Source organism: Eulemur rufifrons, chromosome 8, assembly GCF_041146395.1.
Source record: "Eulemur rufifrons isolate Redbay chromosome 8, OSU_ERuf_1, whole genome shotgun sequence".
In the NCBI taxonomy this organism is placed as follows: domain Eukaryota; kingdom Metazoa; phylum Chordata; class Mammalia; order Primates; family Lemuridae; genus Eulemur; species Eulemur rufifrons.
The window spans coordinates 55,066,062-55,079,125 of record NC_090990.1 but is presented as its reverse complement, the minus strand read 5'-3'; the positions used below and the strand labels follow the sequence as shown (position 1 = coordinate 55,079,125).

The following is a 13,064-nucleotide window of genomic DNA, read 5'->3' as shown; positions in this document are numbered from 1 at the left end:
GTATGTATGGATATAGGGCAACAAATGACAAAGTTTCATCAGAGTCACGCACCAAATAAAATCTAGCCTCATCTCACAGATGGCACCTAACCGGAGCTATTGATAATTACTAAGGGACAGAAATAAGCAAGATGTCAGGAAGCCCAGCATCATGCTGATGTAGCCCTCAGTCACATGCTGACCATAGTAAAGGTACCATATTTGCTGAACCTAAGAGGATTCAGGCGATGCACTAGAATCTTAGGTCACGTAGAATAAGACACGTCAAAGAAGCATACCTGAAGCATTCATGGTAGTTATTTGTCACATTTTTGTGCCCAGAATTTCTTTTTTCTCCTCTGGAAGTCAGTATTTCTTGGGAGGAATTGCTTTTGGTGGCCATGATATGCTGCCTCCAGGATGAACATGGGATGGAAGCTTCTCCTTGTCTCATTCCTTTGGCTGCATGGATTGCTCTACAGATGGACATGTGACTATATCAGGGCCCATCAAAGCATTTGGGGACAAACTGATATGGATTCTAGAAAGAAAGGGCCTCAATTGTTCTCAGATTAAAGATATTAAAGACAATGTAAGCCTGAGGATGTGGCGACTATGCTTATAATCACATAGAGAGAAACTGCCTGAGAGTAAAGAAAACATTTAAAAAACAGCATTACCAAGAAATGTGCATTTTGTGAATTCTGATGATATTGTCTGAGTTCCTGCCACCAGCTCCTAACTTCAGAGCTTCAGTTACTTAAAACAGTAAATTTTATTTTCTACTTCACCAGTTTAAACTGGATTTCTAGAGTTTTGAACGAAAAGAATCATGGCTAATGCAGTTATCATGTGATACCGTGCAAAGCAAAGTGTTTGTATTTGTGGGATAAGCAGAGCCAAATCAGAAAAATCTTTCAGAATTTCTTTTTCTCCTACTCACTCCAAAACTGGGTGGGGATAAAAAATCCATACTTTATGATTACTTGCAAAAAGTATAAAAGAATTACTCAGAGTCTGGGTTTCACAGAAAAAGATAATTCCAGCTAACACTTGACAGTAACAGCTGTACTTGAATAAGGATCACGTAAGTACTGTCTAAGTTTTCTAAATACTAACTCCAATAACTCATAACAGCAGCAATTTGTCATCCAACCTTCTTTCCAAGCATCAGTATTAAGAAGCTATCTTTGATAAATTCTTCAGCACATGTCCACTTGCTGAAGATAGCATTTTTGTTATTTTTTTTTTCCAAGCAGATTGATGACAGACATAAGAACAAATGTCACTTACGTGGAAGTGGAGAGATGCTGAGCAGATAAAGTCAGTTCGTCTATCACTGAGGAGCAGCGGTGATACTAACCTTGTTTGGCATAGAATATTATCCTATTAAAGGCTTTAAAATAAATACTAGAATCTGTACCATAATCCAATACTGAATAAAAAGTGTATCAAAAAGAAAAGGGAAAAAAGGATGGCAAGCAGATCCATCAGAGTGTTCTCAAACAGAATAATAACAATAACAACAAAAGCGCAGCCTACAGAGATTTCCTGAGGATGGGTTCTGGACATAAACTATCCAGAGATACTGAGAATACTAATTTTTAAATTTTAATTTAATTTATTTTTTTATTTCAAAATATTAAGGGGGTAAAAATGTTTTTGTTACATAGATACCTTTTATAGTGCAGTTGCCTTAAATAGAAAATTAATAATCTTATAGTTCAAAATATTCCCTTTACTTGTGATGCAACTACATGCTCATAACTAAAGATTAAGTCAATAACCAAAAGAGGCACATGATTAACTGAATTAACTGATGGTGATGTTGTGGTTAATGCATTTCCTTGACCCGCACCACCATGGATGGAATTTCAATCCAAGGCTATGTCCAAAGAAGTATAAAGATGTGGGATCTATAACCATAAAACTTTCCAAAAGACAGAAACAGAAGGCATGAGTGATGGAGGAGAGGGACATTGGAGAAAATACAATGTATATAAAAGACCTAGTGTTGGCCCTAGTATCTCTAAAAGACCAAGTATAAAAGTCTGAATTATATTAAAATTTAGCTATTATTATTTGTTGATATCCTTCTGTGAGGCAGATCTTTTGAAAATACATGATTTCTGTTTCCAACTGAGGAGTAATAGAAACCAGATTTCTTCTCCCAGTGAAATATCCAAATAATTAGCAAAATATATGAAACAACAGTTTGGAAGCAACTGGACAATGGGAAATGAAGGGTGATGATTCCTCAGAGGCAAGAAACAAAGGGGAGCCACACAGTTATATCTGAAAGGATATTGCTGTGCTGGCTGATGTTTTCTCTGGAGAAATGATTATTGATCTCATTCTTCCAAGTAAAGGCAATAGCTTTAACTGTTGATTTCCTATAGCCAAAGAATCCAGAGGAAATAAGGATTGTGAATAATGGTGCTCACTTTTAGGCAATTTATGTTGAAACTTGAAATTTGTAAGTCATCAAAACATCGATTTAGCAACTCTTATCAAAAACTTGGTTCTACTTTATTTTATTCAATATCTCCTATCTTCCTAGAAGCCCGTTAGTTGTGACCCATTTATCAAAGACAAAAATCATCGCTGTTGAAAGAAGGTCAAGTAGTTCGCTTAGGCTCACACAGTGATGGAGCTAGGACTTGCCTTTAGGCCTTAAGAGAAATAAATACCAATAGGCTTATGAGTTTTATTTCTTAAAGTATCTACATTTTAAGAAAGAGTTTCTAGGAAAAAAAATGCCTTCAACTAAAAGAGTAATGAATAATAACAGGAATTTTAGGCACAGGAAAATGGACAGTGGATATATTTGATAGTTGGCAAAGCTTTTGATGCCCATCACCCATGCATATATATGACACATTTGCACTCTTCTCTAACTTATCTATGTAAACAAAGGCACTTATAACTCAAAGGAGTTTCTTTTTCCTCGTGTTACAGAGGTGGTATTGATAGAGTTAATAGATTGTATCATTCTTGTTTAACCAATATATTCCTATTACCAACCAATATATTCCTCTATACACTGTCATAATATGCAATGGAAAATGTTGATAACATTTGCTTTATTTATTTAAGAAAACATTGGATTGATATTGAATATCTGTTATCTCTGCATTCATTTTTCTTCAATAGAGTCATAGTTTTCTTCTCATAATTGTATAGTAAGAGCTAATTTAAAAAAGACTCAGATTGCTATCCATTATATACTTTTATCACAGCTACCTTTTTGGCTTACCTTTCTTTTTCATAAGGAGTGGGGATTTTATAAGATATATCTATTACGTTGAGCACATGCCCCCTTATGGGTTCATGACATAATGTTTTGTAAAACTAGAAATTTTTGAATGCTAAGTACTCTAAAGTTTCTGCTTTTCTTACTTTGGTTTTGACATTTAAAAAAGAGTGGGATTTAGTCTGTCGGAAAACGTCTGAAGTCTGAGAACTCAGTGACCATGGAAGATCTCTCTATCATTGCTAATGCAAGATCATGAGAAAATAATGAGAACAATTGCTTTGCCTCCATTGTTAGCCACCAACTCTAGAACCACCAAGAAGAGGGCACAATATATGGGGGATGACGGGAAACAGATGCAGGATGATCGAATTCTGGGAAGACCAGGCAGTTTGTTACTTTGTATATTCCTTCTTGGTTTGTTCTTTTTTGATTATTTGTTTGTTTTCATGTAAATACCTTTCATTCTTTCAACTAAAAAATGTAATGAGCACTTATTGTATATTAATAAGCTAGAACATTTGAGTTTTCTAAGTTTCTAAGTTATTGGCTGTAGCAAGTGTAGAGAGTTAGGAACAGATCTTCTTATCAAGTCTTAGATGTCAATATGTTGCTTCAAATTCAAGAAGGGCCAACTGAAATGATCCTTTTGCAAAAACCAAAGGCTTACTATGCTGGAGACAAAAACATAAAGTACTTTTGAACTCTTTCCCTAGAGAGTGGCACAATTTTTTTCCCTAATACTCTTTTCCATGACACCTTATAACTCAAGCCCTTAGTTTATCCATTTCTCCAGTTCCAGCTTCAAATATGAAGAAAGCAGTATTTTTTGCTCTTAACAGAAAATCTTATGTATTTTTTTTCCTTTGGACTTTGCTGAAGTTTTGTAAGCTGGATCAAGGGATTGGTATAAACAGGCAGACTCTTGAGTATACAGAAGGGATAACTAGCTTACTGGAAAGAGAATGAAGTGTAAGAACAGAGATGAAGGGGAATATAAGGGAGACAGAAATGGAGTAACAAAAGGATTACTGATTTGATTTATTTTTACATGTTGTAAAATAACATGAAAAACCGAATGCGTTGAATAAAATGACAGGCTCTTATATACATCCTATAGTACTTTCAATGCAGTTTGAGGATAAAGAATAAAAACAAATATTTGGAATTTATAAAAAAATAAAAAAGTGTGTAACTAATATTAAAAAATATATATAAGGCAATATGCCAAATTTCAAGCACTTTAAATTTAAATAATATAACCTAACAGGCCAAGATTTGCCCGTACTGTTTTCATATGGCTTCTGCATAGGTTTGCTAGGGCTGCCATAACACAGTACCGTAGATGGGGTGGCTTAAACAATGGAAATTTGTTTTCTCACAATTCTGGAGGCTAGAAGCCTGAGATCAAGGTTTGACAGCATTGGTTTCTTCTGAGGAAAGTAAGGGAAGGATCTGTTCCAGGCCTCTCTACGTGGCTTGTAGATGGTCATTGTCCCTCTGTGTCTTCACATCATCTTCCCTCCATGCTTGTGTCTGTGTCCACATTTCCTCCCTTTATAAGGACACAAGTCATATGGATTAAGGCCCACCCTAATGACCTCATTTTAACTTAATTACTTCTTCAAATACTCTATCTGCAAATATGGTCACATTCTGAGATACAGGAGTTAGGACTTCAACATATGAATTTTGGGGGGACACTTTCAGCCCATAACAGCATCTAAAGCATTGTTAGTCAAAGATCAGTTATTGAAGAATTGTATTTCTTTTTGGAAGCAAAGCACTGTTAGATATTAAGTGCAGTAAAAATACTTGTAGATTAAGTCTCTGATCTTGGTAAAATTATGAAAAATATACAGATACTCAGGAAAGATACGGCACTTATAAATAGGATTAGCTCTATAGATCTGCATAGGCACTAGGCTGTTTCACCGGGCAGAGAAGAGTGTACATGCCTGAGGTTTACTCAATACAAATAATTCTAGGAACAGAACAATTCCTATTTTGCAAATGCAAAAATGAGAAACAACACTGAGAGACATAAAATGCCATAATAGTGAGTTACAGTCACAGTGGAAAAGTAAACAATATTTTTTGATATCCATTTGAACCTTCTGTAACTGGAACTATTGTCACTCAGAGAAGATAGTTTTATTAGACTGCAGCATATGTAGACAAGTGCATTGAGATAAGTTATAATACTTACAAATGGAACATAATAGAGGTTTCACATGTTGCAGACCAATAACATATGGCTCCGTTCACAGAGACAGTAAATAATACACTGCTAGTGATGAATTCAACCTGGTCAGAACAGAAACTAGCTGCAAACAACCACATAAACAGTAACAGCCGGTTCCTTTGCAGGCACTTTCTTTTCATAATTTATCTCTCTTGAACAAGATGTGTGTGTTTGGTAGTAGGGGGAGGCAGCTCTTCCCCGGTATAATGAACAATATGTTATCTCACTTTTCTCTTTTTACAATTTAAATTTTTAAGGGAAAATCGATGACTAAACTTGCCATTGCAAATTGAATCACGTATTTTTCAGGGAAAATGAATCATAGACCACCAAACGGGGTAGAATGTAGGGAGGCCAGAAAAATGGCCACAAAATTCAAAATATGTAATGGCAATTATTAATAGAAAGGCACTGTGAGTGCTGCACTGAGTGAATATGGTCTTTATCTGATAGGAATAGGCATACGTGTTGTTTCTTCCACTTTAAACTATTAAAATGCTTTTCTGGCTCTGTAAGTTTTGGTATACAGAATACAATTTTGTGGTAAAATCTGAAAACAATACTTAACATTGAAATACAAATAGTATAGGTCTGAATAATGCTTCATTATTTCAATCTCATTTTTATCAATCAATTTTTGTCAATGAAAATTTCCATTTTAATTTTACTAGGATTTTGCACAGGATTTGTTCATATGAGGAAATGGGCCCTAAGAGGTTAACAATGCTGCCCCAGATCACACAGAAACCCAGTGCATCTACTCTGGAAGCCACATTCTTTTTTTTTTTTTTTTTTTATTTCAGAGTATTTTTTAAATATATTTATTTATTTAAATTTATTATTTAATTTTAGAATATTACAGGGCTGCAAACACTTTGGTTACATATATTGCCTTTGCACTGCCCGAGTCAGAGCTACAAGCATGCCCATCCCCCAGACAGTGCACACTGCACCCATTAGGTGTGAATTTACCCATATCCTCCACCCGCTGCCACTGGCCTGACATCCTATGAATGTTACTTATATGTGTGCACATAAGGTTTGATCAATTGGTACCAATTTAATGGTGAGTACATGTGGTGCTTGTTTTTCCATTCTTGTGATACTTTACTTAGAAGAATAGGCTCCAGCTCCATCCAGGATAATACAAGAGGTATTAATTCACCATTATTTTTTTATGGCTGAATAGTACTCCATGGTATACATATCCCACATTTTATTAATCCACTCATGTATTGATGAGCACTTGGGTTGTTTCCACATCTTTGCAATTGTGAATTGCACTGCTATAAACATTCAAGTGCAGATGTCTTTATTATAGAATGTTTTTTCTTCCTTTGGTAAATACCCAGTAGTGGGATTGCTGGATCAAATGGTAGTTCTACTTTTAGTTCTTTGAGATATCTCCATATTACTTTCCATAGAGTTTGTACTAATTTGCAGTCCCACCAGCAGTGTATGAGGTTCCTATCTCTCCATATCTGTGCCAACATTTGTTGTTTTGGAACTTTTTGAGAAAAGCCAGTCTCAGTGGAGTTAAATGATATCTCATGGTGGTTTTGATTTGCATTTCTGTGATGATTAGAGATGTTGAGCAATTTTGGGGAGGTACGAATGTTTTTATAACATACATGGATTGCTTTTGTACTGCTTGTATCAAAGTTATGAGTGTACCTAACACCCATATAGTGTACATTGTACCTGTTAGGTATGATTTCACCCATTCCCTCTTCCTCCTTCCCACCTGCATGATTTCCATTTAGTTTTATTTCTATCTGTGCACATCAGTGTTGATCTGTTAGTTCCAATTTAATAGTGAGTACATGTGGTGTTTGTTTTTCCATTCTTGCCATACTTTGCTTAGGAGACACATTCTTAATTACCTCTTTCTCTATTTTTCTTATAAAGTATATCATGATTTTTTTGACAAAGACAGCCATAAGAACACACTTTGAGTTAAGTCTTGGTACATGTCTACTTCCTTAAGCTGCTAATTTTTTTTTTTAGAAGACTCGCCATGATTATTTACTTAAATGCTACTTGATGATCGCAAGGTGGTGTAATAATTATTATAACATTCCTATTAGACAACATGCTTCTTTGCTTTCTGCCTGTTTAGCAAATATTCATGCTTGTAAACAAAGTAAAATCCAAAAGCTCTATGGTAATATCCAATAAGAAATCATCTGATCTATTTAGTTTTAACAGAGTTCTGCTCCACTACATGTAATATGGCTATTTTCCAAATATCTTTGGCTTTATCTTCTTATTTATGATGCCCTCATCTACACACATATTATTTAATGATCCTCAAAAACACCACTAGGTACAGAGACATCTAAAGTGTATTTTCCTTTATTTTGCCTTTAAATCTCCTAGTGGCCTGGAACTAAAAGGAAAACAACCAGTTTATAGGATCACAGATTAATATGAAAGGAAATTAGGATGTCAGAAGTAGAAATTTCCTAGTACTGAGATGCACAATTTCTCTCATGGTTCCTCAGAAAGTGGACACATTGATTATATCAGATAAGGGCCTCAATAACTTTTCTGATAAAAATATAATAGGAGGTTTCATATGGCCTTCTTATAATGTCCCTCAGTGAAGATTGGTATGATAATACCAAAGCAACATTTGATAGAGGTAGTTTTAAGAGGTGCCAAAATAAGGCAGTCAAAGGGAAAAGTACTAATTTGTTCTGAAAAGAAAATTTAAAATAGCTAAAGAAATAAATGAATTTCCTTCAGGTAATCCTTTATGAATATTATTTCTCTACATGAATTTATGATAAGACTTAAACACCAGAGAAGTCAAAATTATATTCTCTGGCCAGACCCTGGAGTATGGAATATATTGTTAAAAGTGGACACCCAAGTCACAAAGCTAAGATAATAGGATATTAAAAGGAAACTTCAGCTGAATCCAAGGCAACAGATAGTAAAGTGAGATGTAATTCACATCACCTATATAGAACTTCTAAAACATTATTAACCATGAACTAATTAGAATATTCCCTAAACTAACTCCCTCCCTGTGGAACTGAAAGGATTGAGAAAGGATTTTGATGTGGGTTCTTAGGAAAGAGCTGTGATGTGCTCTACATCCCGATCACCATTTGGTACTGTAAATCTTCTTAATTTTGGCGATTTTACTGGATGTGTATAAATATATCAATGTGCATTTGTCTTTAAATTTACATGAAGTAAAAATCACTCATTGTAGTATACAGTTGTATGACTTTTGACAAATGCATAGTCGCCGCCATAATCACGATACAGAATAACTTTGTCGTTCTATGAAATTCTCTCATGTTACTCTTCAGTAGTCAATCAGGCTCCCCTTCCCCGCTCCCTGGCAAAAACTACTCTATCCTTCACCCTTAAGTTTTACCATTTCCAGAATGTCAGATAAATGAAATCACATGATAAATAGTCTTATGTTTTTAATTTATTTTATTTAGTAAAATGTATTTGATATTCAACCATGTCATATATGTATGAATAATTTTATTGGCAAATACTATTGCATTTATTGGCAAATGAGTATACCACAATCTGTTTACTTATTCACTGGTTGAAGGATATTTGGGCTGTTTCTAGTTTTTAGCAGTTGTGAATAAAGCCAATATAACTATTTGCATGCAGGTTGTCTGTTTAAATATTAAGTTTTTATCCAGGAGTGAGATTCCTAGATGGCATGATAAACGTAGGTTTAGTTTTGTGAAAAACTGATAGTTTTCTAAGCTACCATACCGTTTAACATTCCCACCAGTAATGTAAGAGAATTCCAGTTGTTTTGTGCCTTAAAAGCACTAACCTATTTTTTAATTTTAGCCATTCAAATAAATGAATTTCATTCTGGATTTGCATTGCATTTCCCTAGTGACTAATAATGTTCACCATCTTTTGATGCACCATCTGAATATCTTCTTTAATAAAGTATCTGTTTGAATCTTTTGCTCTTTTCTTAAATGAGTTGTGTTTTTACTGAGTTTGAAGGTTTTTTGTATATTCTGGATACAAGTTCATTGTCTGAATATATGTTTTACAAATGATTTCTCCTTTTATATGGTGAGCATTTTTATTTAATTCATGATATCTTTTCCAAAGCAAAAATTTTCTTTTATTTTGATGAAATCCAATTTATCCATATCTCCTTGTATAGTTTTTGCTTTGGGGATTATGTTTTAAAACTTTTTTTAACACAACCTGAAGTCACAGGGATTTTCTCCTTTGTTTTTTCTAGAATATTTATAGTTATAGCATCCATATTTAGGTCAATGATAAATGTTGAGTTAATTTATGTATAAGATGTGAGATATAGGTTAGAGTGGATAACCTCACCTTAATCTTCAGCTTAGTAGGAAAACATTTAGTCTTTCATCATTATATATGATGTCAAATACAGTTTTTTCATAAATGTCTTTTTCAGATTGAGAGAGTTCTCAATCTGTAGTTTTATGATATAAAAATTTATCTTGAATGAATATTGAATTTTTTAAATGATTTTTCTGCATGTAAAGATACTCATATATCTTTGTTGTTAATGTAGTAAATTGGATTGTTTAATTTGTTTTCAGTTGTACAACCAGCCTTTCAATCCTGGGATAAACTATACTTGGTCATGGTGTGTTATCATTTTTACATATTGCTAAGTTGGTTTACTAAAAATTTGCAAGAAGATTTTTGTGTATAAGTTCGTGGGAAGTATTTTGGGTTTTTTTGATATATTTAGTCCTGATATTAGGGTAATGATTGCTGCATAAAATGAATTGGGGAGTTTCCCTACTCCTCCATTTTCAGAAAAAAAATATGTACGTTTGATATTATTTTTTATTAAAAGCTTAATAGACATGATCCTGAGGTTTTCTGTGTGAATGATTTTTTAATTACAAATTCAACTTCTTGTAGCTGAATATATTCAATATTCAGATTTTCTATTTTTTCTCAATTATTCTACAAATTTCTGTCTTTGAATGAAGTTTTTCGTTTAATCTAAACTATTCAGTTAATTGACAGGTAGTTTTTCTGAATATTTGCTTAGTAGCCATGCAGGCTTTCTTGGAACTGTAATAACACCCTCTCTTTCACTCCTGATATTGGCAACTTGTGTCATGTCTCTTTTCATTCTTTATCAGTCTGGTTAAATGTTGTTCATATTGGTGATGTTTTAAAGAACCAGGTTTTGATTTCATTGATTTGCCTTATATATTGTCCACCTTAAATTAAACTGACTTCTACTCTTTATTATTTCCATAATTCTATTAGTTTACCTTTTGTTTTCCTTCTTTTTCTAGCTTAAGGTCAAAAAGGTTGAAGTTTACAGTATTGATTTTATAACTTTCTTTGTTTATTTTTTGTTATTGTTCCATTGTCTTCTGGCTTGTATCGTTTTGAACAAGAAGTCTGCAATAATTATTACTTATGTTTCTTATTGCAAAATGTATATTTTATCTCTGGCTGCTTTGTAGATTTTCTCCTTCCTGCTGGTTTTCAGTAATTTAATTATGATGTGCTTTTGTATGATTTTTACTTGTTTGCTTGTTTTCCCTGCTTTGAGATTATTAACTTCTTGGCTTTGCCATTTTATTGTATGCATCAAATTCAGAAAATATTCAGCCTTTATTTCTTTAAATACTTTTTTTTATCCCTTTTATGGCACTTCAGTATCCATATATAAAACCATTTAGTATTGTTCCATATATCATTTAGTCTTTTGTTTTTTGGTTTTTATTATTTTTTCTGTTTTCTGTGTCTCTCTTCATTTTATTCATGTTTTTTCTTAAATACTTGAGCATAGTTATAAGAGCCAGCTGTTTTTAAATTTTTGTCTAATAGTTCTATTGTCTCTATCCTTTTTAGGTTTCTTTCTGTTGACCAATTTTCTCCTACTTTGTTCACAGATTCCTGTTTCTTTGAATAATTAGTAAACTTTTATTGGATACTAGGTTTTATGTTTTTATATTGTTCAATGTCTAGGTTTTGTTTTGTTCTTTTAAAGACTATTGGACTTTTTTTTGTTTGTTTGTTTTAATAGGCAGCTGTATCACTTGCAAATCATTTTGGTCCGTTGAACCCTGTTTTTAAGTGTTAAAGTATAAGTCAGGAAGAGTCTTTATTCTGGCTTTTCTTCAGCCCTGCAACTAAGGCACAAGCCCTCTGGAGTCTTCATCAGTCTCTGATGATCAGATTCTAGCTGATCAGGTATCAGTGTCTCTTCACTTTGAGCTCCAGAAATTTTTTAACTTGCATATCCCTCAGTTGTTCTTTCCTCAGCTTTATGGTATTTCTCCTCACGCATGTACAGCCTAGTACTCAATAAAGACAAGAAACACATGTAAATTTCTCCAGTTTTTTTTATATGTGGGTTACTTCTCCTTAAAACTCTGCACCACTAACTACTTCCATCTCCCTCCCTGGGTGAATTCCAATCTCTTTTTTCTCAATTCAGAAAGAGCATTGGTTTCCACCTCCTTGAGCCTGGAGTCTGATAATTGCCCCCAGATAGAAAGCCATGGAGATCAATTGTGGTGCTCACCTTGTTTTCTTGTCTTTCATCAGGGATTATGGTCCTGTACTTCCTATTGTCCAATGTCTGAAAAGAGTTGTTTTATAAGTTTTACTTGTTTCTCTAATGGTTTATGGCAAGAAGGTAAGTCTGGTCATGATTCCTAAATGTAATAGAAATCAGAATTCCATAATTCTGTTTAAAAATATAATTTAAAAAATATGTAATATTTTAAAATGTCCCAGTAGTCTTTTGCTTACAGCATTCTAGTCATTCCTTAAGTTACAATCTAATTTTTTAATGTCAAATGCAAGGCCTTCAAGCCTGTGAGAGTCTCTGTCCATAGCTCAAGGCTCACTTCTACCCACTCCCACAAAATGAATCCTCTAGTCTAAACAAACTTTTGGAATTCTTCTTTGAAATTACAACAGCACAATTATGATAGCATAACATCCCATATTTTCCTCAAATATAGTAATTATCATACTTTATTGAAGTTATCTACTTATACTTTTGTTTTCCCAATAAACTATAAGCTCTTTGAAATGGAAACAATCTTGTTTACTGGTCAAACCTCCCATCACAATTAATAGCCATTGAATGAATGCATAAATGGGAGAAAGGAAGGCAGGCAAGAAGGCAGAAAGGAAAGAAACATTGTGATTGTGAGCTGATTTAAGAATTTTCCTTCAGTGCTTTCTGGTGGACTATGACAAATATGTAACAAAAAAGAAAAATCAAAGCCATGAGCATTTTATTTACTGATTACTTTTATTTGCCTTTGAAACTTACTACAGTATTTTAGTAGATGGCTTCCTTAATTTCACCTACTCATGGAGCCTCTTCTCACTTGTTCCTTCAAACTCCATTATTTCTGTGCTCTAATAACACTCCCCAGAATTAAATTACCTGATAGATTTGTGGTACATTCTCATGCAAATTTTTTTTTGCTTAAAAAGACTGTCTTTGTTAAATTTATTTTTCTAAGCTTCACTCATTATTCAGAGGGATTAATGACCTCAACAACATTATAAATTAGACCATATGCTTTTCTTTTCTTACTGTCTTTGAAAATTAGA

At 33.6% G+C, this 13,064-nt stretch overlaps 1 protein-coding gene across 1 annotated transcript in view; it reads left to right on the top strand.

The window, feature by feature from the left end:
* NEGR1 (neuronal growth regulator 1) overlaps positions 1 to 13,064 on the top strand; it is an 834,359-nt gene that overhangs the window by 545,297 nt on the left and 275,998 nt on the right. The gene's annotated exons all lie outside the window — the stretch shown is intronic.